At 40.4% G+C, this 17,684-nt stretch overlaps 1 protein-coding gene across 1 annotated transcript in view; it reads left to right on the forward strand.

The window, feature by feature from the left end:
* Nucleotides 1-1,119: 1,119 nt before the first annotated feature.
* Nucleotides 1,120-17,684, forward strand: part of MAP3K1 (mitogen-activated protein kinase kinase kinase 1) — a 74,654-nt gene continuing 58,089 nt past the window's right edge. The window contains exon 1 of the mRNA XM_077773053.1: nt 1,120-1,171. The gene's annotated coding sequence lies outside the window, so the exon portion shown is untranslated. The remainder of the gene's footprint in view (nt 1,172-17,684) is intronic.

Here is a 17,684-nt window from a genome sequence, read left to right on the forward strand (position 1 = left end):
TTCCCCAAAATCGCTCTATGTTGTCCTGTAAACCGCTGTCCTTTCCCAAAACAGCAGAGTAAAAAATAAAGACGTACAAGGGGACTCCCGCTCCTCCGTGTCTCTCTCCCCCGGGGGCGGAGGAGGTGAGAGGGGTATCCCAAATCGGTGATGTCAGGTCGTGAAAAAGATATTCCAGGAAACTTTTAAGTTTTATTTGTAGCTCGTGTTGGCGGTGGGGGGAGGACAAAAGAGAAGAAAAGCGTTTTTTAAAAACTTATTCTTTTTGTCCGCGGCTGCACGTCTGCTGAAAATCGAGTTTCTTTCGCTTTCCACCAGGCGACAACCCTGGGCGCCACCTGCGCGTCCCACGCGGGGTGGGGGAGGGGAGATGGTCCTCGCCCCGGTTCCCCGACGACTACTGTAAAGGGCAGCGAGAATGACAAATCGCAAACTGTCTCGCCTGCATTCCCTTGAACGCACCACACACCTAAGTTTCAACTGCAACTCTCGTTGGCCGACCTCCCACCGAGCCAGTCCGAGATTGCGGCAGAGAGGAAACTGCGCGCGGCCGCCACCGAGGCTCCTCCTCTCGCCGGTGCAGCCCGGGACTACCTGGCTGCGGTGGGGGGAGGGAAGTAGGGGTGCAGCACGCAAAGCTCAGGGCAGCTTTGCAGCAGCTATGTTCCAGCCCACTTCGCAGCCCGGCGCGGGACGCCGGGCGCACTGCCCACTTCTTCCACCTGCTCCCCTCCGTGCCCTCCCTCTTCCCTGGCCGTGCCCGGTGCGCCAGCCCTACCGTCCAGGCCAAGCACCCGGCGGGCCGTGCTCACGCAGTTGGCGCAGGCGGCCCTACGNCTCGCCGGGATCTGAGCCCTCGGGCACCCCCTTTGACCCCTCTGGCGTCGGGCGACGCCCCGGACCTGGCCTGGGGGACGGAACGGGGGCCCGGGGCGGGGACGTGCCAGAGAGTTTGTTATTGTTTGCAGACATGTGACAGGCGTGCGAGCCGCGCTGCAGGAACCCGTTGAGATAAGGTGTGGGGCCCCGGACTGGCTTTGTGGGGCTCCCGGAATCGGGACTCTTGGAAGAGCCCCGGCGTGGGACCCTGGCGTTGCCTTCGGGTCTGGGCTGGGGGGCGGGCAGCAGCCCGGCGGCGGCGCTCCCAGACGAGAGTCCCGGGATCGCTGGGGTGAGGCCAGAGCTTGCAAACAGGCGGTGGTCAAAAAAGGGGCGGGGTGGGTGGGGAGCGTAGCCCGAGACCGGGTGGGGAGCCTGGGATGGAGGAGAACAAGGTGAGGTCCTCCGGCCTTGACAGTCAGAGACCCTCAGCAGGTACTCGGGGCCTGACCCGAGGCCGAACGGCCACAGGGGCTGCTAGTGGAAGGCTCTGTAACGCCTGTCAAAGCGGTGTGGGCGGGCAGGCTGCACCCTCGGGGACTGGCAATATTTTAGGAGTTGGGTTTTCTCATTGCGTCCCTCGAGGAGCTCCACATGTTCTTGGGAATGCGGACAGCGCCACTGAGACTTGAGTGACTTCTGTTTGGAGTTTGAAATTGGCCTTTGAAGTTTGCATTTGGCGGAGTGGTGTAAGAGCCAGGACCGGATGTGTCAGCCATTCAGTTTCAAAGCAGTGGTGACTGCTCCCCGCAGCCTCTCTGGCGTAGCTGGGGACCGCGGCTCGGGTGCGGTGCTTCCTGCTCGGTGCAGCTGCGCAGGCCGCCCGCCGACTGTGGGATTCCTGGGGTCACAGTGCGGTGGGCTTCGGCTCACGTAGTCCTGTAGTGCCTATGCATTGCGATATGTGTAAGGTAACAAACTAGACGTTCTTGGTCTGAGCCCCCCCCCCCTTTATTTGGCTACTGGAAATCTTTATGTTAAAGGAAATTCTTTTAAGTGTGACAGCCGTAATCCTTGTTTTTAGAAAATTTGACTAGTGTTTGCACAGCATAGTCTTGATGAGTATTTTGAGTTGCTGAAACTGTTTCTGTGATGGTTATCCGTTGCCCTGTAGTTTCCTGACCTTTATTCTGAGTATTTCAAAGACTGTGTCTTAGATTTGTTTCCCTTGTGAGACGAATTTGACAGTAGGAATCCTTGGTTTGGGTTATCTAAAGTGCTTTGGCACTTTTTTGAGCTTTGACTATTTGTTTGTTTGTTTGTTTGTTTATTTAAAGCCACAGTTCATTTATTACCAGGAAGTCGGCCCCCCGCCCTCACCAAAAAAGGACCCTAAAAATTATAGTCAATACTGTACCATGGCAATATCTAGAGGAAAGATTTGTGGCTGTGGTAGTTTTCTGCGTGTACTTGTAGATATAAATTAGTCTTACAAGAGTTAAGTTACTCTATACTTTCCTGTTTATGTGCAGATTGGATTAAAAACTCAGTAGAATAATTCTTTGATTGTCGTTGATACTAAAAATGAGCTCCAGATAAAAATATTAAACCTTAAATTTGAGAAGTTAATTTTATCTCTTCTCACGAGAGCAACCTTTTGGATACAGTAAATAATTTAGTGCCAGCATTCTAGTCATTAAAGAGCTATGAATGTAGAAGAGCAACCACTGTAAAAATAATGTGTAGAAGTTGATTAGTGTTGTCTCCACACAAAATAAGAGGACTAAGGTGGAGGCAGGTAGAACTCAGAGACAGTAATTCATGCTTAATTTTTGCATTTTGTAACATAGATGTTTTCCCCCTCTTTGTTTAAGGGGTGGGTTATAATTGCGCAGTGTGTGAAATAATGGGCTAATCAGCATAATCCCTTCTTAAAAATGAATTTCACTACCAGAATCCTGCTTGTTCACCCTAAGGCATACCTACAAATTTCATTTAAACTAAAATGTTGATTCCCTTAACTTTTGAAATACAGTGATTTTTCCTTCAAACTTCCTTGTCAGTGGGATTGAAATCCATTTGCATTTGTTGGTATAAACACTTTGATTATAAAGAGTTCATTGAACTTTACATTTTACTTTTCTGACGGTTTCTTTTGTACTTTCTGGAGGAAAATGTAGCCTTGAGATTTTGAAGTGTTTTTATGTTCTAGTAGTAGTATGGGTCTGGAGACCCCTTCTGTCTAAAGACCTATTGTATGTATTAAAGAGAATCCTATGATTTTTTAATTTCAGAATTTCCTTCATGTTTTTGATCTTTGTATGTAGAAACTGAAAATGTAGAAAATATATTTGTGTAGTAGAAATTATGTAAATTATATTCATAATAAAAATGGAAAAGTTTAAGTGTGTCCCTCTCCTTTAGGGTAATAACTGAAACCAGTGAAAGTTTTGTGCCTGTAAGTGGCACTCAAAGATTTGGAATTTTAACTTATATTACGGAGTTAGGAACTTTTTCTTCCTATTTATTGTCTTTGAAGAAAAATTGCAGTGTTATCCTCCATTGAACAGGCTGTTGTGAGTTTGGTAGATATAATTACTCTACCCTATTTTTGTAACTGAAAAAAACCCTAACTATCAATTTGCTGGCCCAATGAAAGAACAAGATATGCTGTACTTGTTAATGTTAGTTTTTGTTTAAAATTAAAGCTATTTCATAGGCTGCTTTTATATCCTCATATAGCCCTCAGCTTTCACTTCCTTTTAGAAGCTGCTGGGTTAAATATATAATTTAGTGATTTTTTACTAGGGGAGATATAGGAACATTATTACCTAAAAGTAAGTTTTAAAAATTTAAGTTGGCAATTTTACAAAACAGTAGAGGGAGTTACGTAAGTTAACATACATGAATTTGTAAGTTTTGTAGTTATGAATTATCTCCAAATTCTCTATTGAATCAAGTAAGAAAATTAATGCATTCTTCAGAGATTACCCTTATTAAATATAATTCTGAAAGAAAAATATCAGAGCTATAGTTGTTGCCAACTTTTGTTTTCTTTTCATATCTGATTTTGGCAGGGGTGACTGGTTAACCAACATTCCTTAATGTATGATTTCCAATACTCTATAATAACTCCATTTTGTTAGATACAAAAACCAGGAAGTAGCCTTGTTCATTGGTACTGTTTCACCTCTTCTATAATGCCTCAAGTCTATATTGCATGTTTTAGAAATGGTAATTGACTTACTGACCTGAAGATTTCAAAATATAGAAAGAAAGGAGTGTTCTTTGTTTTCAACGAGCGCAAAATTACCAGCTACAGCTTGCCTAGGCTGTCTGCTCATCAGTCCTTGACACTGGCTGTGAGCATTCCAGAAGAAGAAATAATGGGGTGGCAAGGCAGTTAATGGTGAATGGATTCCCCTGAGGGAAAATATGAGGCATTCAAAAGTGCTCTGAGTTAGAAAGTACAACTTTGCATTTGTAACACATTTTCTTGGGTTGAAAGGTCTTTCTCTGTAAAGGCAGTAGAAAACATGGTATGGAAAAGTAATAGCCTCCAGAGGTTGCTTAAGAATTACAGTATATTGCACTTCTAACCTTGGTAATGTTTTAATTATATTGGATATACTAAATATATTCCTTAGACTTGGTGGTTTTCCTCAATCCTGGCCTCTTTTTATATCCTAAGTCAGAAGTTAGAGCTACTTAAAAATGTGAATGGGCAGGGGGCGCCTGGGTGGCTTAGTCGGTTAAGCGTCCGACTTTCACTTAGGTCATGATCTCGCGGTTCGTGGGTTCCAGCCCCGCGTCGGGCTCTGTGCTGACAGCCAGCTCAGAGCCTGGAGCCTGTTTCAGAGTCTGCGTCTCCCTCTCTCTCTGACCCTCCCCTGCTCACGCTGTCTCTCTCTCTCTCTCCTAGAAATAAATAAAAATATTTAAAAAAAAATGTGAATGGGTAGAAGATAAATGTGAGGAAGCATGCAGTATTAGGAACAGATCCGAACTGTCTCTAACAAATAATTTAAGAACATTTTTACATGAAAGAAGTAATAAGGAACAGAATTAAAGTAAATGGTTTGTTACAAAACAGTGAGATTAGTCAGGTGATTTTATAGCAAGATTGTAAGAGGATTTTAGCTGTGGCTAAAACATGTTCATTAAGCATACAGATAGTTTGGATTCATTTTATGTAGTCACCTTTCTTGCCTTCTGCAGGCCAGGCAAGTTACAGCCCTCCAAGGCATTGTAATTTCTGTTTTCAAGAGGTGGAAACTCATAGGTGATGCTAAAGCCCTTTCATCACATAACTAGAAGACAGCTCCGTCAGTCCTACTCCACAGTTCATTTCTTTCCACCATCTAGGCTGCTTTTATTTTTTCAAATTAACAATTAAATTAATTGGTAATTTTTAAGAAGTAAGTTATTCTGCAGAAGTCATAATTAACGTAATAGATAGGTCTCTACTGAGTGCCATTGCTAGTATATTTGTCTCTTATGTATATACTGTAGTTTTCTGTAACCTAGCCCTGGAAATGTAATACAAATAGACTGTACTAGATCACCTTATTGTGTTAGGCAAGAAGAATAATTGATTCATGTTGAGTGTTTCTTAGATTTCTTGATTTATGCTGTATTAAATCAAAAGTGGAGAGAAATGAAGCTGAAATTAACATCACTCATTTATCTAAATCATCACACATGGAAAGAAACCGTTCCAGTATAGCTGGACCCTGATCCGTTGTTGTTGTTGTTGTTGTTATTGTTTATTTCATTTATCCAACATTTCTGAATCCCTACAAGAGGATGGTCTGGGTAGCAGAGAAAAGATCATTAACTCATGGTCTCTGTTTCTCTTGGTGGGTTCTAGTATGCACGTGTTCAACAATACTATGTTAAGTGCTTTAAGAGAGATATGAATTCAGAGAGACACCCAGATTAAAAATTAGTGTTCTGAGTCTCATCCACAGCATTCTGTACTATATGCCTGCTGTGAATACAATGGTACCTTCCTAACTTTCTCAGGAATTAATTGGCCTTCCTTTTTTTTTTTTTTTCTTTCTTCAAAGAGAAAATGGAGGTATGGGGAACTCAGTAAATGCCAGTGGTGGTTTTAAAATTCAGTCCTAACTATTAGTAACAGCAACTCTGCTAGTTAAGAAAACAACATTGGGAAATGTAAATTATGCTCTATAGTATAAGATAATCAAGAAAACATCCTTGTCTTCATATACTCTATGGCATATCACAATTGGTTTAGGTAAGTTTGGTATGGCAGGGAGTTCTGTAGTGTTAGAGATGGAGTCCTGTGGAATACAAGTCTAGTTAGTTTGGTGTAATAAATAGATTGACATGTCATAAAGTACCAATAACTGTTAAGTTCTTAATACCCACCAACCATATATTTCCGAGAGTACAGTCTGTCACCTAGAAATCATTAATGAGGCCATCGGATCTTTTGAAGAGTGGAGGAAGGCCCTGGAGCTTACAGCGCTATAGTTAGTACATTAACTAAGTTTACCACATTGAATATATTGAGTGTATGTGGAGTAAGGAAAGAGCAGATACTGGGTGGAGACTTTATTCTTGACAAATAGACATGATCATTACCTTTTGTTATTGCCTAAATAGTAATTTAACTGATATATTATCAAGTAATCTTCAAACTGGTCTTACAGCATTCTGAATACTAAATATCAGTTGTTAACAAATGAGGAACTCTGTCTTATTATTTATACTATTGCCCAGTACCTAGACTAGTATCTGACACCCATGAATATTAGGTACCCATAAATGTTAGGATGAATTAATTTCCCAAAATGGTTATTTTTAAATTAGTGTTTCTGAAGATTACAATAATTTACTTTGATGTGATTTTAATCATGGTCTAGCTTAAATTAAGGCAAGTTTTGAAGTCAGGAACTGTTCCTTTTGGTTGATATTTAGTAGCAATACTTGGTATTTAGCAATCAGTGTTTGAAAATATTGATTGGTTTTATATTATGTATAACAAGATAATTTAGCTTAATAGCTGAGTATAGTCACAGAGTAATTAGTAAGGCTCAAAGTATCAAATACTGAGAAAATTGAGTTTCTGATATTTGAAGTGGCTAGTTATTTGGGCTGATGATAATCCTCCTGATTATCTTCTTAATCCCGGCAATTCTTCCTTGGTGGCTCATCACCACCCTCTTCAACATCAATATTAGAAGATCCTCAAAGTGATCCTAAGGCTTCTGTCATTTTGTCTTCTCCATCCTACCCTCATTCTTTAATGCCTTGAGATCAGTTATTGACAATTCACAATGATTGCCAAATTTATTTTCCTAACCATGACCTCTCCTGAACTCCAGACCTACATCTAACTGTCTGCGTAACAGAGCCATACTCACATATCTGAAATCAAATTCAGGATTTTCCCTGTACCTTGTCCTACTAATATGTTCTCGGCTCATGGAATGGCAGAACCAGAACCTAGGAGTTACCCTTGACAGCTTCTTGTATTTAGTCTACCATCAGAGGCTGAGGATTTGACTTGTTACCACATCCCTAAGCCAGGCTTCCACGATCCTTATTTCGGCTAATATAGTGGCTTCTTGACTTGCTCCTGTATCCTGCTTTCTCCCTTTGAATCTGTTCTCCATATTATATGACCAGAGTGATTATTTTATTTTGTTTTATTTTACTTCCAGTTTATTTTATTTTTTAAGTAGGCTCCATGCCCAATGTGTAGCCCAACGCAGGCTTGAACTCATGACCTTGAGATCAAGACCTGAGCTGAGATCAAGAGTCACATCCTTAACCAACTGAGCCACCCAGGTGCCCCCAGAGTGATCATTTTAAAATGTTAATCTGATTATAACAATTTTCCTCTAGAAAAGTAAATAAAATTAAATATAAAAACTCTCACAAGCTTTCTGTTTGGTTAAAAACAGAGCATCCTTAACATGCCCTACCCGGTGCCAGCCCTGTCTGGCGCTGCCTGCCTCTCCAGGCCCATCTCAGATCAACCTTGCCCTTGTTCTCTGCTGGATTGCCTTCTTTCGTTTCCTCAAACTCAGCACACCACCTCCTGCCAGAGGGCTTTGGCCTGTACTGCATGCTCCCTCTGCCGGGAACACTCTTCCCCAGTCCCAAGTCAGCACTTCCTTGTTCAAACCTTAGCTCACTGGTACTTCCTCAGGGAAGTTTTTCTTCCCTGGTCTTTCAGACTGGCTTGTAGCACAGTGTCCCTACTCTCAGTGTTGTGATTTTACGTTTGTTATCTCCTGTGATGAATGCCTGCCTTCCCTAGAAGACTCTAAGACCTGAGTGGGCAGCACCTGTGGCTGGATAGGGACCTGGCACCTAGCAACTGCATGCCCAGAGTAGACCTCCAGAGTAAATCTTTGTGGAATAAATGAGTAAGGATAATAATGGCACGTTTAACCTAGTGAATTCTCTTTTATTATTATTATTTTAAAAAGTGTTTTATAGTTTTTATTTCTTTTTGAGACAGAGACAGAGCATGAGCGGGGGAGGGGCAGAGAGAGAGGGAGACAAAATCCGAAACAGGCTCCAGGCTCTGAGCTGTCTGCATAGAACCCAGTGCAGGGCTCAGACCCACGGACTGGGAGATCATGACCTGAGCCGAAGTCGGACGCTTAACTGACAGAGCCACCCAGACACCCCGAGTGGATTATCTTTTTGTCGCTGTCAGTCAAGGTATCCTAGGACCTCACTGAGATAGGAGTAAACATCAAGGGCCTAGATGATTGGTGTTTCCAAATTCTATTTGTGAGAGATTCACTGGGAGGTATCTGGACTGCTAGACACTCCAGGTGCCTTGAGTGAGGTAGGACAGCTGAATGTTGCATGGAGGAAATAGCCATATAGTAGTCCCTACCCCTTTTTCCATGGTTTCACTTTCCAAGGTTTCAGTTACCCACAGTCAGCCACAGTCTGGAAGCTGATGATCCTCCTCCCTCCTTCTGACGCTGTCATCAGAAGTTCAGTAGTACTGCCCTGCCCCACTCATGCTCCCGTGCGTGCGTGCGTGCATTCTCGTTCTCTCTCTCTCTCCCTCCCTCCCCCTCTCTCTTTCTCTCTCTGTCTCTCAAAAATAAATAAAAACATTAAAAAAAAATTTTTTTAAAGGGTGGCCCAAGGTGGTTCAGTCCCTTAAGTATCTGACCTCGGCTTATATCATGATCTCACGGTTCATGAGTTTGAGCCCCACATTAGGCTCTATGCTGACAGCTCAGAGCCTAGAGCCTTCTTTAGATTCTGTGTCTCCCTCTCTCTCTCCGCCCCTCCCCTGCTCACGCTCTGTCTCTCTTTCTCAAAAATAAATAAAAACATTAAAAAATTTTTTTAAATAAAAATAAAGTAAGGTAGTAGCTTAACGCAACGGCACAAAGTCTGTGTCATTCACCTCACTCCAACTCATCACGTAGGCATTTTATCACGGTATATCATCGCAAGAAGGGTGAGTACAGTACAGTAAGACTTTGAGAGAGAATGACCATGTTGACATAACTTTCATAAATTATAGTAATTCTATTTATCAGTTGTTACTCTTACTGTGCCTGATTTATAAATTTATTGTACATATGTATGTATAGAAAAAAACATAGTTTATACAGGGTTCAGTAGGATCTGGTTTTAGGCATCCGCTGGGGGTATTGGAATGTGTTCCTAGTGGATAAGGGGAGACTGTTGTACTGCATGATAATATGTTATAGGTAAGAGCTTACTATGTGTATGTAATTCTTTTGTACTTATTGGTTGTTGAAAATGTGTGTGTATGTTTATGTATATATATGAATAAGTATACACATAAAGATTCTGTGCATTAATATAATGATTCCTTTTCTCAGGTTCTCAAAATGTTACGTAAACCTAAGATACCACTTTAGGATTCTTGTCCCAGTGTATTCATATGAATAAATACACTCATAAAGATGTTATGCATTAATGTAATTGTTCCTCTTCCACGAACTAACAATGTAACGTAAACTTAAAATGCCACTTCTAGGATTCTTATCCCAGTATAACCATACTTCATGTAAAATTTATTAAACTAAAATTTATTAAACTGTTTTTGATAATAATTCAACTTGGGATAAATAGAAGTTCACATTTGCACTGAAGAGGAGATTTGCTAGGCAAATACTGTATGAGATTTTAGGAACCAAGAGCCCATGTAACAGAAAACATTTTAAAGTTTACTGGTGGTAACTAAACCCAGCAGCCTCCCTTATCTAGAACATGGTTTAGCACTAAGAAGTAAGGAAAAAAAGGCTCTCAGCCGCCAAAGAGCCTGTAACAAAATCTGTCCTTTGAAGTTCTTTGATTTTACACTTACTAGAGTTCCAAGGGCATTGGCTCAGGATTCACTGACACTTGTTTAAAATCTTCTTGCCTTCTTGTCCATTTGGTGTCCCCAGAACACAGCAATCAAAAGCAGCCAATTAGAAGAACTAGCGGTATGAGGAAGGGATCCCTGATGGCAGTACTACTGGCAGAGAGACTTGACAGCCAGAGACGAGAGAGAGGGGCAGAGGAGGATGTCACAGCATTGCTGTCGAGACACAGACACCTGGTGTGGGAACATTCAGTTCCCCATACCTAGGTAGCTTCTCAGATTATAAGTTTTTTAAATAACAGAACTTTCCACATTACTTCTGGAGTACCAGTTTCCTTATTTGTAGAGTGAATATGATGAAGATTGTTTTTTATAATGGCGAGTGTGGTTCATCATAACAAGATTGTGGTGTTTCTTTCTACTCGGTGAACTGACATTAGAAGACATATAATATATTTAGTAAGATTTCCGTTCAAGATAGTTGTAGCAATTATTTTGATCCTTAAAGTGGTAAGCTTCTAAATTATCTAGAAGAGGTAGTTATATAGCCACAATGATACTAAATAATTCAAGAGTTATTTAGAATTTCACAAAATTGGATGCTACTCGTTAGAAATGTCGTGTGGATTGTCTGTGTGGGGAAAATCTTTTTTTGTTTTATTTGTTGGCTTGAATCATACTCTACCCTGCAGTTTCTTTAGGATACTTCTTAATCACCACCACCAGGGTTATATCCTGACCTTTCTCCTAGTTAGACTGTCAAGTAGTAGGCTCTTGACTTTGTAACACTGATCAAGTTACTTAATGACTGCAAGGTTTTCAGTTTAATTACTTGCAAAAGCATTCTTCATGTCTGTATGCTTTAAGGTGATAAGTGTTTTGAAACCGATATTCACATTTCTTCTTTTTTCTCCTTCGAGGTAATTAATTGGCTGCATCTCTTATTTATTTTCTGAATTTCTATTAATATTCTTAAATTCTGCATGGGTAGTAAATAAGATAATTTTCATTGAAACTTAGATTTTATAAAAGATGCGACAGTTTAAAGTAGATATTAATCTTCCTGAAAAAGTTTTAATTTTTTAGTCCAAGTTTATTTTGAATTATGAAAATATATATCAATTCTTCTGCTACACCTCATCTCCATGCTGTTATATGAGGTCCTAATGATGTTTCTGGGATTCAGAATTTATAGAATTAAACCTCATTATTAAAATGATTGGACAGTTCTTTTGAAAGCAATAGAACCATTTATTTTTTTAATTTGTATTTTTATCATTTGACAAAAAGGACTATTGTAGACAACTAACTTTGCTTTTTTTCTTTTTTTAAAAATTTTTGACATTTATTCATTTTTGAGAGACACAGAGAGTGTGAGCAGGAGAGGGGCAGAGACAGAGGGAGATATAGAATCTGAAGCAGGCTCCAGGCTCTGAGCTGTCAGCACAGAGCCTCATGTGAGGCTTGAACTCAGAAGCCTTGAGATCATGACCTGAGCCAAAGTCAGATGCTTAACTGACTGAGCCACCCAGGTACCCCATAAATTTGCCTTTTTCTTGACAATATTTTGTTAGTTATCTTGATAAACATGAAACTGTCTCTTTTTTTTTTAATGTTTATTTTTGAGAGAGACCAAGTGCAAGTGGGGAAGGGGCAGAGAGAGAGGGAGACACAGAGTCCAAAGCAGGCTGAACATTCTAAACTGTCAGCACAGAGCCCAATGCAGGGCCTGAACCCACTAATGGAGAGATCATGACCTGAGCCATAGTCGGTTGCTTAACTGACTGAGCCATCCAGGTGCCCCTGAGCTATCTTTTTAATGACTGAATAATATTCTGTCATATGAATGTCTCATTAGCCACTTTCCTATTTTTTTTTCTCAGTTTCTGGTTTTTAGACATTTATATTGCTTGTGTTTGGATTGTTATATTAAGCCTCAGTGACTACCACTGTATATGCATTTTTATGTATTTGATCATTTAGTTCTGTAAAAGAAATATTCAGAAGTGGAATTGCTGAGTCAGAGGACCTGCATATTTAAAATTTGATTGTATAGCCGAATTGCCTCATCAGACATTGTACCAGTTTATATTCCTGTTTCCTTCACAGTATGTGAGAGTGCTTATGGCCCATATTTTGGCTATCATTGGATATCATCCATCCTTCATTTTCTGCCAGTTTGGATGAAAGATGGTTTCTTATTTTAATTTGCATTTCTTATTTTTTTAACATCATTGTGCAACTGGTCATATTTATTAAGAGTTGTACAAGTTGCTATATTTACTAATGTTTCTTTGGTATATTTCCTTTCACACATAGGTAAGAACTGTTCATTTTTTCCTGTTGGTTTGTAACCACCCGTTGTATATTAGAATAGCTCTGACATGTATTGCAATTGTTTTCTTTCACTTTTGTGTAGAGAGTTAGGAATTTCAGTTATAGTGTTTTTCCATAAAGAAGGTTTAATTATTGTTTTCAAATTTCAATTATTTCTTTGCATTATTTTTGCTTTTAGATCTTATAGCATGGTCTGCTAGAGATGCAGTGCTATGTAGTACTGACAAGTACAGATGTATGAATTGTAGTCAGAGTGTCACCACTGCCAGGTATTGTAACTGGACAGTTACTTACCTTCCTTGCATTTCACTTCTCTTAACTGTAAGGTGAAGATACTCCTTCATAGTGGTAATGAGGACTGTTTGTAAAATTCTTTAAACAGTGCTTGGTGCATAGTAAACACTATGTAAGTAATGGTTCTTCTTATTCCTTATTGCCAATTTATAAAAATTCACCAGTATTTTCTAATATTTTTGTGTATTTAAAAAAATAACTATAACCTCTGATCCATCTGAAGCTATAAGGAGTGATAAAAGGCTCTAACTTCATTTTCTCCAAATGACCAACTAGGTGTCCCAGCACTGGTTATTGACTAAAAGTATGCACTTTATCACATACTCAATTTTAATATATTTGGAAGTTCTCAGATACATTTCTTTATTCCAGGTCTTTTTCTTGCACTAGGGGCCTAAACTCCTAAATAGCCATATTTCAAGATTAAAAGAAAGTCATTAACTAGAGAGAAAGGATGTATCAGGAGATTATTAACTGTATTTTTGCTGACTTGTTCTTATTGATATTTCGGTCCCTGAAATGTCTTGGCTTCGGTGCCAGAACCCTGCATCCTGCTGCCTCTGGGATAGTTTCTCTAGAAGGTGCAGCTCCAGCAGGCATTACGGCCCTGTGTCCACACTGAATCCCTGTCCCCCACCCAAGCTTCCCCATCCTCTCCCTCAGATCTTATGCTTCTTTTGGGTGCCTGTTGGTAATTCCTGCCACCATCTCCCCAACTGCTGTGCTTTTATTCTTCTGGCTTTCTTATCCTCAGCATCCAAACAGTCTCAAGTTGTACTGTTGCCAGTTCTCTGATAGCCTTGGAATCCACCCTACAGCTGCTAACCCGGGGTCACGCTATTGTCACCTCATCCAGATTCTTGCAAAGCCTCCTTCCTAACCAGCCTCCTGCTTTTAGACATGTCTTCCTGTGTTTTCTCTGCACTGCAGTCAGAGTGAGGCTTCTGCGCACTGCAGGTCTGACCCTGACACTTCTGTCCATGGAACTTTCCTTCATCCTCAGATTAAGTCCAGACTCCTTAATATAGCTCAGAAGCCCCTGGTGACCACCTCTGCTTCCCTTTTAGCTCCGCCTTTCAGAACACTGTCTTTATTCTCAATGTGCTATTTCTGCTATCTGGAATACTCCTTTCATCTCCAGTGTGAGATGGTTTTTAATATGTTTTTCTTCCCTACTGGTATTCTACTAAATATAAGTGTGGCTCTTTGCAAAAGTCAATACTGTATTGTGAATTCTGCCAAACTCTTTGGTTTAAAGTTGCCCAGTATCTGAAATAGATTTGCCACTTTTGAACCTCTTCAGTTTTTCCTCTATGATTGCATATTCAGTCATGTCTTACTGAACAACAGTGTTTACAAAGAGTTGTTTGTAAAGTATACATTATAAAGTGAGTTGGATTTTTCAGGTTGTATGATAATTTTAGAGGTGCAATGTTGAGAGAATATTTTGGTGCCACACAATGTATTGCTGTTTTTGAGAATAATCTAAGACCGTCTCCCATCAGAGAACAAACATGCTGAAATGTTGCAAGCACAGGACTTGACTGTGTCCTGGGCACATCATCCCAAGGTTTTAGCAGCTGTCTGGCTTCCTTGGGCAAGGTCCCAGGAAGCCATGGGCTGTAGGAAGACAGGCGTGTTACATGTGGGATCATTTGAAATCTCTTTTTGTCTGGTTTTTGGGTACTCTCTTTAGAGAGTCCAAAGGGCAGAGTAGTAAACATGCCAGGACGCATGTCCATTGCCAGTGTGGTCATCCCCCCGGACACCACCACTGTCCATGCCTTCAGGACCACTCTGAGTGACTTCTGTCAACCAGGCACCAAGGTGCTAGGGACCTAGCAGGGATGATGCATGTAAAGGAGTTTAACAAAGTTAAGTCTACTGATGACAGGGTTGTGTAGGTCTTAGTCATATGGGAGTGAGACTGGCGTAGGGAGGGTTTTCGGGGAAATGGGAGGTCCATGCCAAGTTCTGAAGAACGCAGAGTTGTGAAACAGGTGAAAGGGGCTTAGAGGGAGGTTTCTTGGGGGCAGGGGTGGGAGACAGACACAGGCCCCTCTGCTGATAAGGTGAACTGCAAGTATAGTTCAGATAGCTCTGAATGGGTGGAGAGTAGGATGTAGATGGGGCTCAGGAACCAAGAGGTGGACAAGATTTCTGTCTCTGCCCAGGGAACCATGCAGAACTGTCTGTTTCATTATTGTTCCCACTGGCCAATCCTTAGATCTCTGTGCTTAGGACAAAATAAAAAGCTGTTGTAGTTTAACAGGTAACCACAGTGTGCCAGGAAGTGGGTCAGGAGGCCCAAAGAAGGAGTTATATCAGAGCTGGTGCAAGATAGTCTGCAGCCACAAGTCTGGGAGCTATGGCTCTTGCATGGTTCTCGCAGTTGTAGAGGTACGCAGATTGGGAGGTATTGACCTGCAAAACAAATTCCATCCACTTTGATCCTGAATGTTGTTTTGAAACTGCACTGCACTGCGCTGTAGTGATTAGGAACCTGGGCCCTAAGAGTCAGACCTGCTAGCCACTTAATACTGTTTGACTCCGGGAAGTCACTTAACTTCTCTGACCCTCAGATTTCTCACCTCAAAAAGGGTGTGAGTGGAGTGATTAGATGAGATAATAAAGCATGCTTCTTGACCCAGTAAAGTACTCAGTAGGGGCGCCTGGGTGGCTCAGTCGGTTAAGTGTCCAACTTCAGCTCAGGTCATGATCTCACGGCTTGTGAGTTTGAGCCCCACTTCAGATCTGTGCTGACAGCTCAGAGCCTGGAGCCTGCTTCCAACTCTGTGACATTCTCTCTCGGCCCCTCCCCCATTCATGCTCTATCTGTCTGTCTCTCTCAAAATAAATAAAATTAACATTAAAAACATTTTTAAAAGTACTCAGTAAACATTAACTGTCAGTAATATCGCTGCAAATAACTATGAAGACCAATTAAAACTTTGTACAGATGAGGATGAGATTAAGACACTAAAGGTTACCTTACTAATTACCATTAGTTTAGCAAGTAGTGTGTATAGATTATGTGTCATCTTGAGAGGAATGTTTGTCCTTATTATTTTGATATTGTTTACTAGAAAAATGGAAAACACAGCTTTCAGAATTATGTGATGTGGGATAAAGCGTATCATTGGCAGTACATAGATCAGGGCTCTCATCTCTTTGTGAGGACATAGGGCTGGTTTCCTGGGTTTGGTTTTCTCATGTGTGAAAAGAAGAGGTTGACTTACATAGCCTCTTGGTTCCCTTAAAGATCTAACAACTTCACAAAAATTTAATTTTAAAATTACCACTTGTGGTTATATTTCGTTGTAATCATCGAAACAATTAGTTTTGTGAATTTATAAACTCCTGGAATTTTAAATCTAGATATCAACCCTAACAAGAAATACAAATGAAAATCAATGAAGGCCTAGAAAAGAGAAATCATATTTATTAACTGACATGAAATGATGAGAAAATCCTTTTTTAAAGCCTATAACTATTGAAGTATAGTACTCTGCAAAGTGGAGAAAAATTAGGACTAAGTAGTTAGCATGTTTGTGGTTAAAGGAGAGGACTGAGGTAGTTAGCATGTTTGTGGTTAAAGGAGAGTTTTGAAAATAACTTTGAATCTTAATTTTTGGTAACTATACTGTTAAAAACTGTCTATTTTTTTTTACTTTAGCTTTAATTGTATAAGGAAGAGATATCTGTCCCCAGAGAGAACTTCTAATAAACAAAGCCCTTTTCCTAAGATTATAAAGTTGTTTCCGTAAATGCCCATATGTATACATTCCTTTTTACATAAAACTTTAAAATGCATTGTTCAGTGACACTTAGTTGTATTGTTTCCTGATGTTGAAAATTCAGATTTAACTGTATTGCGGGGGTTCTTTTCACATAATTTGGACAGAGTTGGCAATCCCTAGAAAGTATGAATTTCACTATGAATTGTTTTATTTTTAATCTGATAGTTTGGTGCTCAAATTCTAGAAGAATATGACTTTCTGGCAGATTTGGAATAGGGCTTTTTAACTGACTTAATCATTGTGATTGTACCACCTTAAAGCATAGCCACAGAAAACTTTCTTGCCCAGTGCTGTTCTTCATGTACAGAACTGAAGCCACTTCTAATTCATTGCTAAGTACATCCAATACTAATCACTCTTTGCCTTTGGATTCCTGGTAGTGAAGAATACTTGACCCTTGCTGCTTCCATCACAACCCATACAGTTCCTGCGTTCTGAATGTTGGGATCAGCTATTCAGATATTCGGGAGCACTTACTACATGTTGCTAGCACCTGATTTATCCAGAGACACAGCTGTGATGAGAAATAGAGCAACGTTCTTTTGAGTCTCAGTTGCATTAGCACTATTCCTCTAGATTATTGTTACTGATAACTAGCAAAAGTTTTTGTTACCACTGAATAAGGCAGGTAGGCTGTCATTTTGCACAATGCAAACTGAAATCATCCTGCAGTTTTATAAGGGCACGGTAGAACATTCCCTCCACTGCAAGAGGATTGGCTAGGAGTCTTAATTAGTGCCAGAGATGTGTGAGAACAAAGCCTTCCTTCTTGGGGCTTAGATCCATAAAGACAGTTTTGGCATCCGGGAAAAAAGGTTTATGCTCTGAGCTTCTTGATTTCTCTTCTCCCTCTCACTTCCGGACCCAACTTTTGGTGATAAAATCAAAAACCATCAGTGTCTGACAGCAATTTGCTAAGAATTACATTGTGTAATATTAATGCTTTATTCTTATTGAAGGTTCCCCAAAATAATGTCAAAGATTTTAATTACTAAAAACCAATGAGTAGAAATTTCTTATATGAGTAAAGAACATGGTTGGCCATATACCAAGCCAAGATGAGAAAATTTTTAATTGTTTTTAACGTT

This window comes from Crocuta crocuta, unplaced genomic scaffold (assembly GCF_008692635.1).
Source record: "Crocuta crocuta isolate KB4526 unplaced genomic scaffold, BGI_CrCroc_1.0 scaffold107, whole genome shotgun sequence".
NCBI classification, from domain to species: Eukaryota; Metazoa; Chordata; class Mammalia; order Carnivora; family Hyaenidae; genus Crocuta; species Crocuta crocuta.